The sequence below is a fragment of the Staurois parvus genome, unplaced genomic scaffold (genome assembly GCF_062004578.1).
Source record: "Staurois parvus isolate SC_StPar_1 unplaced genomic scaffold, SC_StPar_1.0 ptg000183l, whole genome shotgun sequence".
NCBI classification, from domain to species: domain Eukaryota; kingdom Metazoa; phylum Chordata; class Amphibia; order Anura; family Ranidae; genus Staurois; species Staurois parvus.
The window spans coordinates 776,306-792,524 of NW_028317979.1; positions in this window are offsets into that span (position 1 = coordinate 776,306).

Below are 16,219 nucleotides of genomic sequence, written 5' to 3' on the forward strand. Positions count from 1 at the left end.
TTTTGGTTGTAACATGACAAAATGTGGAAAATTTCAAGGGTATGAATGATTTTTCAAGACACTGTATAGTTATTATAATGGGATATAGTGAAAAACCAACATTACTTCCTTCAACTTTCCAAACCAACTATAGGATTTACATTTTTCTTGGGCATCCCCTTTTAAAATTTGCATAACATTGATTAAGGTTGAAAGGAAACACTGCCCTGTCTTTGAAAAATGATTTGACTTGAGTGGTATCCAGGCTCCAGTCTTAGAATGTCTACTTTGGCTGTCTAGTGTTGATTGATGTGGTAGCTCAGGGGAAGCAGTGATGTCATGCCCTTCACCATTGTAACAGTACCATGCTTTCCATACCCGGAAACACAGGGGTATTTTTTCAGTGGCAGCCATGGAGAAAGGAGTGGTGGGCGAACCCTGGAGAGATGACTGCAAAGTGGGTAGGGAGTGGTTTTTACACAGTCATTAAGCAGTTACTAGGGCACCAACTATTAGCCTTCAGGAAACCTCTGACCCCTGACAAATGTGAAGCTCAAAGTAAGCGTTGTGAAATTAGGGGTCAAATATCTTTTATAGGTAAACCAACATAATAATAATAAATTATAATCAGAAATATTCAGATTATTTCATATGTGCAGTCATGGGAGGTTTTCTTTAATGTCATCAGTGTAGTTTATCCCTAAAATTAAAGCCAACAACTTCTTCCAATCTCTAAAGAGGTCACACTACTTGCTGGAAGGGGTACAATGCTTGGATGAGTGTTTGGCAGGACCCTGGGGTTACACAAGGCCGTGAAGCTTGTAAAATACATACATTCATCACACACTTTTAAATTTTACAATGTTGGCACTCCTTTTTAATAACTCAAACCAATGATTGCTAATAAAAGGTTATTATACTGTATAGGTTAAGATACCGTATACTTTTAAGGTGCATAGCCAGATTTTTATACTTGTAATTTGTTACTTTACTTGTAAATGCTTTGTGCTCTGCTATGATGCACTAGTTATATTAATTGAAATTGGCTTTAGTCCCAGACAGCAAATATACCTCTATTGCATTTGTGGAACAATAGTGTAACTATCCATATTTTCTATGTGACATCAAATTTTAGAGACATGTGGAAACCAGAAAGCATCAACACAGGTTTCACACATCATCTTCTAAAGGTTTGTCAAAGGGCATTATTTTGAGAGCTCTGGACAGAAACAGGAGTTTGACAGCCATAAAAAGTATTCAGATAAACCAGGGGTCATTGTCAGAAAGTTACTGCAGACAAAGTAAGGCTAGTCATACATGCCTAGATTTCACTGAACAAGACAATTCTAATGTACTCCTTGCCAGAACAAACTCTTGAGGGAGTCTATTCCACATTTTCACAGCTCTCACTGTGAAGAAGTCTTTCCATGTTTGGAGATTAAATTTCTTTTCCTCTAGACGTAAAAAATGCCCCCTTGTCCTCTGTGATGACTTCAAGGTGAATAGCTCTACACCAAGTTCACTATATGAACCACTGATGTATTTATACATGTTGATCATATCCCCCCTTAATCTCCTCTTCTCAAGAAAGAATAAATTCAGTTCCTCTAATCTTTCCTCATAGCTGAACTCCTCCATGCCTCTTATCAGTTTGGTTGCCTTTCTCTGCACTTTCTCCAGTTCCCCAATGTACAAAGCTATTCCTGTCCATTCATTCTGTGCTGCTGAGGCCTGCAGGGATGGAGATTGAGGGCTGTGTCTTCAATCTCCTTTCTCTGTTTCAAAAATGAAACACCAGAAATCTGTTTAGACCCTGATATTTCACCAAAAACCCCCAACGGGACTCCTAAAAATGTTTTAAAACAATAAAAAATAAAATTGTAAAAATAAAATAAAATGGTAAAGAATAGTAAAAAAAATTAAATAACAAAAATAAAAAAAACTACTGACACCAGTAGTGGAACTACCAGGATCGCAAAGGTCACACTTGTAACTGGGCCCTGGCACTCCACCACTGGTGGGGGGGCCCAAGACGACAGGAAGGGGTCTCTCTGCAGAACATGTAAAACTGTCCCACTGCGGGACTATAATAAAGGGCCCTGCTTCGAGAGTAAAGGACCCTGGAATCAGTAGGAAGGGTACCAGCTGGGGGTCAGAGGGGCCCTTTATGGTTTCTTGCTCCAAGCCTTTGAAAGTTCTACTTACTCCTCCATCTGATTGTACGCAAACACTGCATGGCTGACAACTTTCCACCCAGCTACTTTAATTATTTCCTCAATTTGTTCAATTAATAAGCAAATAAAGTGATTTTTCTTAGTGTCTATTAACCATCCACAATTCCATTATATTTCTCCAAAAAATAAATGAACCCCTAGTAATTATTGACAACATAAGTGCTAATCAAACAATGTCCATAAACATCATCCGTTTCTTCATTCTTTGTGAAATGTGCAACTCCTAAATCTGACATTAACTTTATGTGGAAAAAACAATCCAAAATTATTTTCAGTGCAAAAAAATGAATGTGCAACAATTGCTGTGTTCTTTCTTTAACATGATGCCAAACACCAGATCCTCCTATGCACAACGAACTTACCCAATGCGCTGATGCTTATAAAAAACAGACAATAATTTTTGAGCCAATTACCATGACAATCCTATTTACATAGACTTAACTTTGACCTTTAGCTGAATTATATTAATGATTAACCAAATCATGTCTTACACCTTCATCTGTGGGTCATACTGTATTTTACACTTAGCCTGCAGCAGTGTTCCTGTTCCTAAGGCTCCATGCTAATGCTAGAATGCTAATGCTGGCAACGTTAGCTGTGTAAAGTCATGTTAAACGTGTGTGTTTTTGAGTGTTTTTGTATTAGTGCTTTGCCGCTTTTTTTGCATTTTTTCGCGTTTGCATTTTTTGGATTTTTTTTTACAAAAAAATTTTTTTTTGGTCAAAAAAGGTCCAAAAACGCTGGTTTGCAATTTTCAGCAGTAGAGCATTTTTACAGAAAAAATACTCTAGAAACTCACTAGTTCTGGGTTTTTTTCCAGCCAAAAAAATGCCCCTGCCAAAAAACATTGATTAAAGTCTATGTGTGCATGGACACATAGGATAACCCCACTCAACACTCCACTCCTTCAACCCCGTTACCACCGAAGAGGTCACTAAGGTCTTCTCTGAAGCTCGCCTTACCACCTGCCCCCTTGACCCTGTCCCCACACAACTCCTACGATCACCCTCCTCCTCCATCCTACGCTCCCTCACTCACATCTTTAATCTCTCCCTCTCTTCAATTATATACACTTATAGTGCCACGCTCCTATTGTAAATCCTTTATCACAAAATATATATCACGCTTATAAATAAATAAACTAATAAATTAATTAATACATGAAAGATATGACAAAATTAATTAATGTGACTTATAAATAAATTAGAAAATAGATATAAATAAATCAAGCCATAATTGTGCTAAAACATACCATATGTGATCAATCTTTATAATAGTGCAAATTCAATAATAAATGTGCAAATGTAATCAGTAAAGTGCATAAATAAAAGTCTTTTTATAAATATGTGCAATATGCAGGTGAACTCCTTATTCCCTCTTTCCAGGTGCCGTGTAGTCTCAATATGCGCTCACCTTAATATTTGCCTAAATAAATTTAGGCAAATAGACTTTTAGTCCTTCCAGGACTGGTGGGATAACGCTCCTATGTTTAGTATTCCAGATGGAAATGTAGGTCTGCTAGAATCCTCCTGTGATCTCCTCTTTCTCCATATAAGAAGCTGCTCATGGATGAATGTTTAGAAAATGAGTGAGGATCTCCTATTTCCCCTCCTGGGGACACCTCCTCCTCGTATCAACCTGTCATGAAGGGGTTAACTATCTGCTGAAATCCACTTCCCCGTGTGTCTTTATTGTTTGCATGGACTGATGACTATAGATCAATTATGCACTGCCATGTGCCGCCGAAAACCCGGAACATCCAATAGCCGCAGCTGATAGGACACCACCCCCCTCTGCCAATCCCTCCACTGGCTTCCGATTGCCCAATGCATAAAATTCAAAATACTAACATTGACGTACAAAGCTGTTCATAATACTGCCCCAAACTACATCACTGACCTGATATCCATCTACCACCCAAAACGTACTCTCCGCTCCTCACAAGACCTCCTACTCTCCAGTTCCTTGGTCTCCTCCTCCCATGCCCGCCTCCAGGACTTCTCCAGGGTTTCCCCAATCCTCTGGAACTCACTACCCCAATCCATCAGACTGTCACCGACCCTCCTCACCTTTAGGTGCACCCTGAAAACCAATCTCTTCAGAGAAGCCTACCCTGCCCTCACCTAACTGCTGATCTCCTCCGCTCTCCCCACCACTCCATCCCCCACAGCTATTTCCTCCTGTACCACTCTCCCCTCCCTCCTAGATTGTAAGCTTCAAGGAGCAGGGCCCTCGAACCCCTCGTGTATCACATTGTATTGTTACTGTACTGTCTCATGTATTGTCTCCCATTGTAATGTACAGCGCTGAGCAAACTGTTGGTGCTATATAAAAACTGTGTAATAATATTAATAATAATAACATGCTGAGCGATTTACTGGCTGTAGAAAAAAACATCAAAAACCAAAAACATATAAATGTGAAATACGGTACCCAATAAGTCTATTAAGCTATCCCAATATTCATAAAGAAACTTTCAACCTTGAAAGTGTAAATAATTATATAGCAATATGAATGGATCCCCACCTTATAAAATTCCCACCCTATATTTAGTGGCAAACAAATCTTTAGGAAATAAATCTCCAAAATATACAAATATAAAATCAAATAGTGTTAAATTAAAATAAAATAAATAAATGAAGTAAATAGAGTCCTTTCTGCAAATATAGTGAAATTAATACCCAGTGTCATTAAAGTCCAAAATTTATAAATAAATAAAGCAATGTCCAAACTCCAACTTGATAATTCTTTAAAGATGTTGAGCCTTTCCTCTGGCTCCCAAAGATTGGAAAATGCCTCAAAGAAAAACAAACTCACAATAGTGCATTATCTCAATGACAATATTCCATATCACTCTATATTTAGTGCAAAAAAATGTGCAAAAACAAAAAAAATTTAAAATAAAAATTTTTTTTTTGTGAAAATAAACCAACACTGTGCAAAATCAGTGATGTGCTTTACTCTGTGCCAAACACAACTCCAGTGATGTGTCACCTCTACTGAAATCAGCAAGTATACCCTTACCAGAAATCATAGGATAAAACGCCTTGTATATCAATAGAAGGTATCACCAGAAACGCTTCTTCTCCTCTCCTCTACTCCTGAAACTTTACACTTTGATTACCTTCCCCTCATGGTCCCACATGAGCCTTGCCCAGATCTAATACAGATTCCTCCAAAACGTATATAGGTGAAAAGCAATGATATAATAGTGTGACACCATATGGTAAATGGAACAATACCTTTTAATCAATCTGCTTACATAAAACACATAAAAAACAAGCGTGGTAGATGTGTTCCCTATTCAAGGGGTTACCAGGCAGCTTCCAGGTGGATTACTCTGCGGTTTCCAAGACCTAAGATGGCCGCCGTACCACTTCCGGTTCCTGCTCTGCGTACAACGTCACTTCCTTTGACACGTTTCGTCACATCCGGGACATAGTCAGTCAAATAAATGTAGATAAATAAATGCTAAAGTTCTTCAAATGCATTTGTGCATAAGTAAATGTATTTCCAAATGTCGCACAATCCAGCAACATAGATTCAAATCTGTGATAAATGTGAATTTCATGCATTAATTGGTGCCACTTCTGTGCTCTCAAAACTTTCACCTCCAATTGAGTCATTCTGTAAAAGGTACTCCTTTACAAAATACAGTGCTAGAACAACAAAAGCCCAAATGTTCCGTTCAAAAAACAAAATCTTATCGTATTTTCCGGCGTATAAGATGACTGGGCGTATAAGACGACCCCCTACTTTTCCTGTTAAAATGTAGTGTTTGGGCTATACTCGCCGTATAAGACTACCCCTCTTCCAACGTACACCAAATAAAAATTAAAAAACATCAGATTTGATTTCAAAATGGTATGGTATTTCAGTATGGTGCTATTCCTCCCACTGACACCAATGATGGGACACTATTCCTCCCACTGACACCAATGATGGTGCCCCATCATTAGTATCAGTGTGTGAGGAATAGTGTCCCATCATTAGTGTCAGTGGGAGGAATAGTACTCCATCAGTGTCAGTGGGAGAAATAGTGCCCCATCATTGGTGTCAGTGGGAAGAATCATGCCCCATCATTGGTGTCAGTGGGAGGAATAGTGTCCCATCATTGGTGTCAGTGGGAGGAATAGTGCCCCATCATTGGTGTCAGTGGGAAGAATTGTGCCCCATCATTGGTGTCAGTGGGAGGAATAGTGCCCCATCATTGGTGTCAGTGGGAGGAATAGTGCCCCATCATTGGTGTCAGTGGGAGGAATAGCACCCCATCATTGGTGTCAGTGGGAGCAATCATACCCAATCATTGGTATCAGTGGCAGGAATAGTGCCCCATCATTGGTATCAGTGGGAGGAATAGTGCCCCATCATTGGTATCAGTGGGGGGAATAGTGCCCCATCTTTGGTGTCAGTGGGAGGAATCGTGCCCCATCATTGGTGTCAGTGGGAGGAATAATGCCCTGTCATTGGTGTCAGTGGGAGGAATAGTGTCCCAACATTGGTGTCAGTGGGAGGAATAGTACCCCATCATTGGTGTCAGTGGGGGAAGGAATAGTGTTCCATCATTGGTGTCAGTGGGGGGTGGAATAGTGCCCCATCGTTGGTGTCAGTGGGGGGGAGGAATAGTGCCCCATCGTTGGTGTCAGTGGGGAGAGAAATAGTGCCCCATCATTGGTGTCAGTGGGGGGGAGGAATAGTGCCCCATCGTTGGTGTCAGTGGGGGGAGGAATAGTGCCCCATCATTGGTGTCAGTGGGAAGAATAATGCCCCATCATTAGTATCAGTGACACCAATGATGGGGCACTATTCCTCCCACTGACACCAATGACACTTGCTGACCCCTGTTCCATCATGGTGCTGCTGCAGCCAGCATACGTGGTTGCAGCAGCACCATTTGCACGGCACACTTACCGGCCGCTCCCTCACTCGATTTTCGTGGGGCCGCTCAGTTCCGCCTCCTCGCCGGTGATTGCCCACCTGTGTGCCTTTCCTGAGCTACAGTTCTGGCGCCCAACCAGTGAGGAGGCGGAGCTGAGCGGCTGCGCGAACATCAAGCGGCCAAACTGAATGAAGGAGCAGCCGCGCTTCCTGGACTGGATCGTCGTGGGACTGGGACCAGAGCCAGGTAAGAAACAGCAGCCCCCTGCCTACCCCTGTACTTAGTGTCCCTTCCGTTGGAAGGGGGGGGCGGCAGCGGCATCACGCCACCCCCCTAAAACGTGCCGCCCTGACACCGACTCGGAAGTGTCAGCATGCCGTATACCGGCGTATAAGACGTCCCCAGACTTTTGAGAAGATTTTCATGATTTTCATGGGTTACAAAAGTCGTCTTATATGCCGGAAAATACGGTAGATCAAACCAAGGTGCATGAAAACATTGTTTTTTAAAGCCTTACATTTATCTTTAACTTTACTTGTACTTCAGGGCTAGACCAAGAGTAGGGTGAAGTTGGTGATTTACTTTAGAGAAGTGCAGTAGTATAAGACGCACGACTGTTCAATTTATATCAATGTACACGTTACATATCACCGCACACGCCAGAATGAGAGCAATAATTCTAGCAACAGACCTCCTCTGTATTGCTAAACCGATAACCTATAAAGGGCTTTAAAATTGTCACCTATAGAAAATATAGGGAACTATAGTTTGACGTCATTTTGCAAGCGCATGCAAATTTATTTATTTATTTTTATTTTATTTCAGTTACTTATATAGCGCCATCAATTTACACAGTGCTTTACAAATATATTGTACATTCACATCAGTCCCTAACCCTCAAGGGGCGTACAATCTAAGGTCCCTAACTCACATTCATATACAAGGGCCAGTTTAGACAGGATCCAATTAACCTACCAGCATGTCTTTGGAGTGTGGGAGGAAACCGGAGTACTTGGAGGAAACCCAAGCAGACACAGGGAGAACATGCAAACTCCAGGCAGGAGGTGCCATGGCTGGGATTCAGACTAAACTCAGGACCCTGCATTCACTATATTCAGTCTTCCACAGTACATGAAAATGCAATTATTTTAGTAAATATAAACTGTTAAATACATTTTCCCATCAGCAGTTAGAGCAATCTTGTGACTTCTAGCAGTGACCAGCAGAGCACATGTTAAAGCCTGTAGAAGGAGTTTTCATTTTGCTATAGGAGGATGCAGGACTCCTGACCTCTGTCTGGACAGTGCTGATTGGCCCTGTGCTGATAACATCCACTCTCCCAAGAAAAAGAAAAAAAAAAGCCTCTCTAGCAATACACACCAAACTGAGCATGTGCAGAGTGACTCCACACGATATGTCTTATCAGGAGATAAGAGGGGGACACTGGAAAGCGGAAGGATCAAAGAAGATAGGGTCAAACAGTCTATTTACAAAATGCAGAGGATTAACCCCTTAGGTTCCACAGTGAGTATAAAAACCATGCTTTACTGCATACACAGACTGATTTTACTGTTGTGGGTTTAGTAACACTGTAGCATCCCTAGCGGTCTGATTATGTCCATATTTCTGTGCTCAAAGCGGTACATTTTTTTGCATGGAAATATGTAGTTTTTTTATTGTAGGCCTGTAATTTTTAGGAATAACTCACTGAAATCTGTCTGAACAAGAGTCTAGTAAACATCCCGGGTATGTTAAAATTGGAAACACAAAATCATAAATTATAATTTAATAAATAATAATAATAATATAATAATACATTTAATTCAATATTATAATCAACCCAAAAACACTGAGATTTGAAATATAGCGCCAAGTTCGCACATCACTGAGCAAAGTCGCAAAATCATTTTCAGTGTCTGACGAATTTCCCCACGAATCATTATCACTCAATTCTGCAAGTGGTTCTGATTTACTATCGCTGTTCTCTAGCCGGTCTAAAACCGCTTTTGACCTAAAGGGACGCTTTTTGGACGCCATGGACGTTTCTCAGTTTCCAGGCAGAAAGAACAGTAAAAATGCAGGCAGGGCACAGGACAAAGCACTAGGGGCAAAATGTATGTGAAATGCTTTGATACAGTAATGTTTTACTATGTGATTTTAGTGTATTTAGTGAAAGTCACTTTTTCACATTTTTTAATTTCCCGCCATTCCGTCCCCCGTACGTCCCGTACGTCCTGACGTTGCAGGGAACTGAACCCGGAAGACAGATGCCGGCATCCGCCAGAGGACATTGCCGGGGACACTGCAGGGAGGACATCACGGGAGCGCAGGAGAAGGTAAGAGAAGAGGAGATCCCGGAGCAGTGCTGCATGGTAAGCCCGAGTGTAGCTTTACCCCAAGCTACACTCGGGAATACTGCCAGGGAGGTTAAGGTTTGACGTGTTGGATATCTACAGTGGGGCAAAAAAGTATTTAGTCAGCCACCAATTGTGCAAGTTCTCCCACTTAAAAAGATGAGAGAGGCCTGTAATTGGCATCATAGGTAGACCTCAACTATGAGAGACAAAATGAGAAAAAAAATCCAGACAATCACATTGGCTGATTTGGAAAGAATTTATTTTCAAATTATGGTGGAAAATAAGTATTTGGTCAATATCAAAAGTTCATCTCAATACTTTGTTATATATCCTTTGTTGGCAATGACAGAGGTCAAACGTTTCCTGTAAGTCTTCACAAGGTTGGCACACACTGTTGCTGGTATGTTGGCCCATTCCTCCATGCAGATCTCCTCTAGAGCAGTGATGTTTTGGGGCTGTCGCTGGGCAACACGGACTTTCAACTCCCTCCAAAGGTTTTCTATGGGGTTGAGATCTGGAGACTGGCTAGGCCACTCCAGGACCTTGAAATGCTTCTTACGAAGCCACTCCTTCGTTGCCCGGGCGGTATGTTTGGGCTCATTGTCATGTTGGAAGACCCAGCCACGTTTCATCTTTAACCTCCCTGGCGGTATTCCCGAGTGTAGCTCGGGGTAACATTTCAGTACCAAAAGCGGTAACCCCGAGCTACACTCGGGCTTACCATGCGGCGCTGCTCCGGCATGTGTTCTTCACTTACCTTACCCTGCGCTCCCACGATGTGTCCCCTGCAGTGTCCCCGGCCATCTCCTCCGGCCGATGCCGGCATCCGGCTTCTGTGTCCTGTCCCTGTGACGTCGGGACGTACGGGCGCCGCCGCCGCTGGCGGCGGGAAATTTAAAAATTTTAAAAGATGTCATTTTTTTTTTTTTTTCATTTTACACAGTAAAACATTGCTGTTTCAACCTATTTCACATACATATTGTCCCTAGTGCTTTGTCCTGCGCCCTGCCTGCATTTTGTCTGTTCTTTCTGCCTGGAAACTGAGAAATGTCCATGGCGTCCAAAAAGTGTCCCTTTAGGTCAAAAGCGGTTTAGATCAGCTAGAGAACAGCGATAGTAAATCAGAACCACTTGCAGAATTGAGTGATAATGATTCGTGGGGGAAATTCGTCATCAGAAACTGAAAACGATTTTGCGACTGAGCTCAGCAATGTGCGAACTTGGCGCTCTATTTCACATTTCAGTGTTTTTGGTTTGATTATATTATTGAATTAAATTTTTTATTATTTTTATATTATTTTTATGATTATTTATTAAATTATAATTTATGATTTTGTGTTTCAAATTTTATCATACCCGGGATGTTTACTAGACTCTTGTTCGGACAGATTTCAGTGAGTTTTTCCTAAAAATTACAGCCTACAATAAAAAAAATACATATTTCCATGCAAAAAAATGGTACCGCTTTCAGCACCAAAAATCTGAAATAATCATACCGCCAGGGAGGTTAATGCCCTTGCTGATGGAAGGAGGTTTGCACTCAAAATTTCACGATACATGGCCCCATTCATTCTGTCCTGTACATGGATCAGTCGTCCTGGTCCCTTTGCGGAGAAACAGCCCCAAAGCATGATGTTGCCACCCCCATGCTTCACAGTAGGTATGGTGTTCTTTGGATGCAACTCAGCATTCTCTCTCCTCCAAACATGACGAGTTGTGTTTCTACCAAACAGTTCCATTTTGGTTTCATCTGACCATATGACATTCTCCCAATACTCTTCTGGATCATCCAAATGCTCTCTAGCAAACTTCAGACGGGCCCGGACATGTACTGGCTTAAGCAGGGGGACACGTCTGGCACTGCAGGATCTGAGTCCCTGGCGGCGTAGTGTGTTACTGATGGTTGCCTTTGTTACGTTGGTCCCAGCTCTCTGCAGGTCATTCACTAGGTCCCCCCGTGTGGTCCTGGAATTTTTGCTCACCGTTCTTGTGATCATTTTGACTCCATGGGGTGAGATCTTGCGTGGAGCCCCAGATCGAGGGAGATTATCAGTGGTCTTGTATGTCTTCCATTTTCTAATTATTGCTCCCACAGTTGATTTGTTCACACCAAGCTGCTTGCCTATTGCAGATTCAGTCTTCGCAGCCTGGTGCAGGTCTACAATTTTGTTTCTGGTGTCCTTCGACAGCTCTATGGTCTTCACCATAGTGGAGTTTGGAGTGTGACTGTTTGAGGTTGTGGAAAGGTGTCTTTTATACCAATAACAAGTTCAAACAGGTGCCATTGATACAGGTAATGAGTGCAGGACAGAGGAGCCTCTTAAAGAAGAAGGTACAGGTCTGTGAGAGCCAGAAATCTTGCTTGTTTGTAGGTGACCAAATACTTATTTTCCACCATAATTTGCAAATAAATTCTTTCCAAATCAGCCAATGTGATTGTCTGGATTTTTTTTTCTCATTTTGTCTCTCATAGTTGAGGTCTACCTATGATGCCAATTACAGGCCTCTCTCATCTTTTTAAGTGGCAGAACTTGCACAATTGGTGGCTGACTAAATACTTTTTTGCCCCACTGTATTTACTCGGTGCAACATCATCTTTTATATTTTACCAAAAATTGGGTACTTTATTACTATTTTGTGCCCTAAAATTAACTTAAGTGTATTTTTTGCATACATTTCCTTGACTTTTGTGGTAACATTGTGTGACATAAAGAATTGAAATTACCACTATTTTATTTTCTAGGGTCTCTGCTTTCAGAAAATATATAATGTTTGGGGATTCTGTGTAATCTTCGGGCCAAAAATGATTTTTTAAACGTGTAAAAAAAAAATTCAAAAACGGCTCTTGCACCAAAAGGGTTAAGTCACCATAAAGCCCCCTTTTTTTTTAAAAAGCCACAAATGGGACTTTTTATTTATTTATTTTATACACATTTTTTGGTTATAGGATTGATTTTGAATATTATATGTTTATGACTAAGACTCCATGCACACTGGCATTTTTTTAAGCTCCTAGCAGCTGTTATTGGCATTTTTTTCTGCTCCTAGAAGCTAAATAGTGTTATCCTATGTGTTCATGCACACTACCTTAGGCTTTTAGCATTTTTTGAGCTTTAGGGGTTTATTTACTAAAGCTGGAGAGTCCAAAATCAGACTCCCTTCTGCATAGAAACCAATCAGCTTCCAGGTTTCATTGCCAAAGCTTCATTGAACAAGCTGAGGTTAGAAGCTGATTGGTTTCTATGCAGAAGGGAGTCTGATTTTGGACTCTCCAGCTTTAGTAAATAAACCCCTTAGTGTCTAGGAGCAGAAAAAAATTGTTTTTGTAGAATTTTTTTTGGAGTGTTTTTCCAGCAGAAAGAAAAACACTAAACGCTCCTAAAACACTCCTAACAGCTTTTTTCTAGCCTTTTGTTTTCCTCTACATGTACAGCAAAAATGCAAATAAAATGCTAATGCTCCTAAATGCCTCTAAACGCTTCTAAAACACTAATAAAAATGCTATTACCAGCGTTTTTTTATCCAGCAATTTTTAACCTTAGAAGAAACAAACACTAGTGTGCATGGAGCTGTTTGTCACCAGATTCAGTGCAGCAATTTATATATAAAAGGTTGTACACAATTCATCTAATTGTCTTTGCCAGCTGCTTTTCCAAGATCTACCAGCGTGATTTCTATGTGTACAGAATTATTCCAGAGCAGTCACACTGCAAGACAAGGCAAAATGCCTTGTCTCCTACATGGCTGGTTCTCACAACTGCATTGCGGCGGTGTGCACTGAAAAAAAGTACAGCGCAAGGTACGCACCGTTGGGGGCAGTGGCTACTTTTTTTCCAGCGCAGCATAGTGCCAGGCAATTCATTGCCTAACACTGGGTGGTGACCAATAGAACTTAAAGTGTTACTAAACCCACAACAGTAAAATCAGTCTGTATATGCAGTAAAGCATGCTTGTTATACTCACTGTGGAACCTAAGGGGTTAATCCTCAGCATTGTGTAAAAAGGCTGTTTGATCCTGACTTCTCTGATCCTCCCCTTCTTCCAGTGTCTCCCTCTTATCTCCTGATCAGACATATCGTGTGGAGACACTGCAATGCTCAATTTGGTGTGTATTGGTAGAAAACTTTTTTTTCTCTTGGGAAAGTGCATGTGATCAGCACAGGGCCACTCAGCACTGTCCAAACAGAGGTCAGGGATTCTTCATCCTCCTAGAGCAGAAAGAAAACTCCTCCTAAAAGCTTTAACCAGTGCTCTGCTGGACACTGATAGAAGTCACAAGATTGCTCCAACTGCTGATGAGAAAAGGTATTTATCAGTTTATATTTACTAAAATAATTGCACTTCCGTGTTGTGCGTACTGTGGGAGACCAGATATAGTGGATGCAGGATCCTGGGTTTAGTAACACTTTAATGGAATGGCACTGTATGACATTTCAAGAAAGTCAACTTAAAAACAATAGGTGTGATGTGCCATGACTGGTGATTCAGCACTGCACTGCATCACACTGCACACCAGCAGCTGTATTGTAACTCTGTGGCTGGTGTATATAGACCAAAAAAACTCAACTCCAGGAAACTTAAAACTTATCCCTTGTAGTGGGACTATGGGACTGCGACCATGCTGCAAGGGTTAGTTGCTTGTTTAGTCCAAGGGAGAGTAAAATGCTTTTGCTGATCCGATCCTCCGCAGACAACCCTTCACACTTCAGCGGTGGACGGTCCCTGGACTTTATCACATCCAGTGCAGGGCTATGCACTGGTTTTGATTGCGTCAGGACCAGGGGCGGACTGACCATTTGGAAACTCGGGCACTGCCCAAAGGCCCGGGGTCAGTAGGGGGCCCCATGAGATGCCCCTGCTATCTTTTTCATAGGCTTTATTGAGTTTGGGCAAGGACACAGGGGCCCCATGATCCCTTATTGCCCGAGGGCCCCATGAGTTGTCAGTCCGCCCCTGGTCAGGACCATAAATCGCTGAAGCATAGGGGAAAAGATATTGTGGGGACCGGTCCAGCAGTGCAAAGAAGCAAAGTATCGGATAAGTAAATCTACTTTAACAAGTCCCCTAGACCTAAACAAACAATTGACTCATGTAGGTGCGGGTGCAGCCTCATTGCAAAGGATGATTTTCCAGGTTCCTGGAGATGGAGTGTAAATGAATTCCATTGGAACGACTCAGAAACTGTGAATCCCATATAGTCAGGGAACTAGCAGTTTCAAAAGGGTAGCAATACCAGCCTACATGTTTGTCCACAAGTTTCTTTTAAAGTGGAAGCAAACCCTATTTGTTAAGTTTTACCTCCAGATAAGCCTTTAATAAGGTTTACCTTTAGGTACTGTAAATATTTCCTAAATGCGCACTGTTCAGGAGATATTTACTGCAGTGGCGCCGGTGATGTCACCGGCGCATGCGAACTGCGTTGTTGATGGACAGCGTGCCGTGGCCGAAACTTCCACGTGCATGCGCAGGATTGACATCGGGGTTCAGTCCACATCCGCACAACATGATGCTGCCACCACCATGTTTCACGGTGGGGATGGTGTGTTCAAGGTGATGTGCAGTGTTAGTAGCATTTTGCTTTTAGGCCAAAAAGTTCAATTTTGGTCTCATCTGACTAGAGCACCTTCTTCCACATGTTTGCTGGGTCCCCCACATGGCTTCTCGTAAACTGCAAACAGGACTTCTTATGGCTTTCTTTCAACAATGGCTTTCTTTTTGCCACTCTTCCATATAGGCCAGATTTGTGGAATGCACAGCTAATAGTTGTCCTGTGGACAGATTCTCCCACCTGAGCTGTGGATCTCTGCAGCTCCTCTAGAGTTACCATGGCCCTCTTGACTGCTTCTCTGATTAATGGTCTCCTTGCCAGGCCTGTCAGTTTAGGTGGATGGCCATGTCTCGGTTGGTTTGCAGTTGTGCCATACTCTTTCCATTTTTGAATGATGGATTGAACAGTGCTCCATGAGGTGTTCAAAGCTTGGGATTTTTTTTATGACCTAACGCTGCTTTAAACTTCTCCACAACTTTATCCCTGACCTGTCTGGTGTGTTCCTTGGCCTTTATTATGCTGTTTGTTCGCTAATGTTCTCTAACAAACCTCTGAGGGTGTCACAGAACAGCTGTATTTATACTGAGATTAAATTACACACAGATGGACTCTATTTACTAATTAGGTGACTGCTGAAGGCAATTGGTTCCACTAGATTTTAGTTAGTGGTATCAGAGTAAAGGGGGCTGAATACAAATGCATGCCACACTTTTCAGATATTTATTGGTAAAAAAAAATGAAGATGAATCCTCCGCTTCACCCAGCTGTACTGACGGTATCCCAGGGCAAGGGGGCCCAGAAACTGCCAATTCAGCGCAGCAGCCCCAGATGAGAAGCTAGTTGGGTTTTCCATCTGACTGCCCTCTCCCCTCATCCAGCCCAGGGGGTGTAAGAGTACTCACACTATCTTCTCCAGATTGGTGGGTTGATGGCTGCCTTCAGGCCTTTCACTGGGTTGGCTCCTTCCTTGCTGCTCAGGATGTCATCCCTTGGAGACGGTGGTACAGTGGAGATCATCTTCTTCAGCACCTGCCTGTAGGAAGGCCCCTTCCCTGAACCCCCTCCTAGGCTCCACCCTTCAGCCTCTCATTCCATCTTCCACCTGACACTGCTCTCCTTCCTCCCAGGCTCTACAATACTTAAGGATTGCCTTGGTCACCCTGCCCAGCCTCCTGTCAGAGGATTGTCTAAGGTCCCTCAAGTATGCAGATCCGAGCTACCT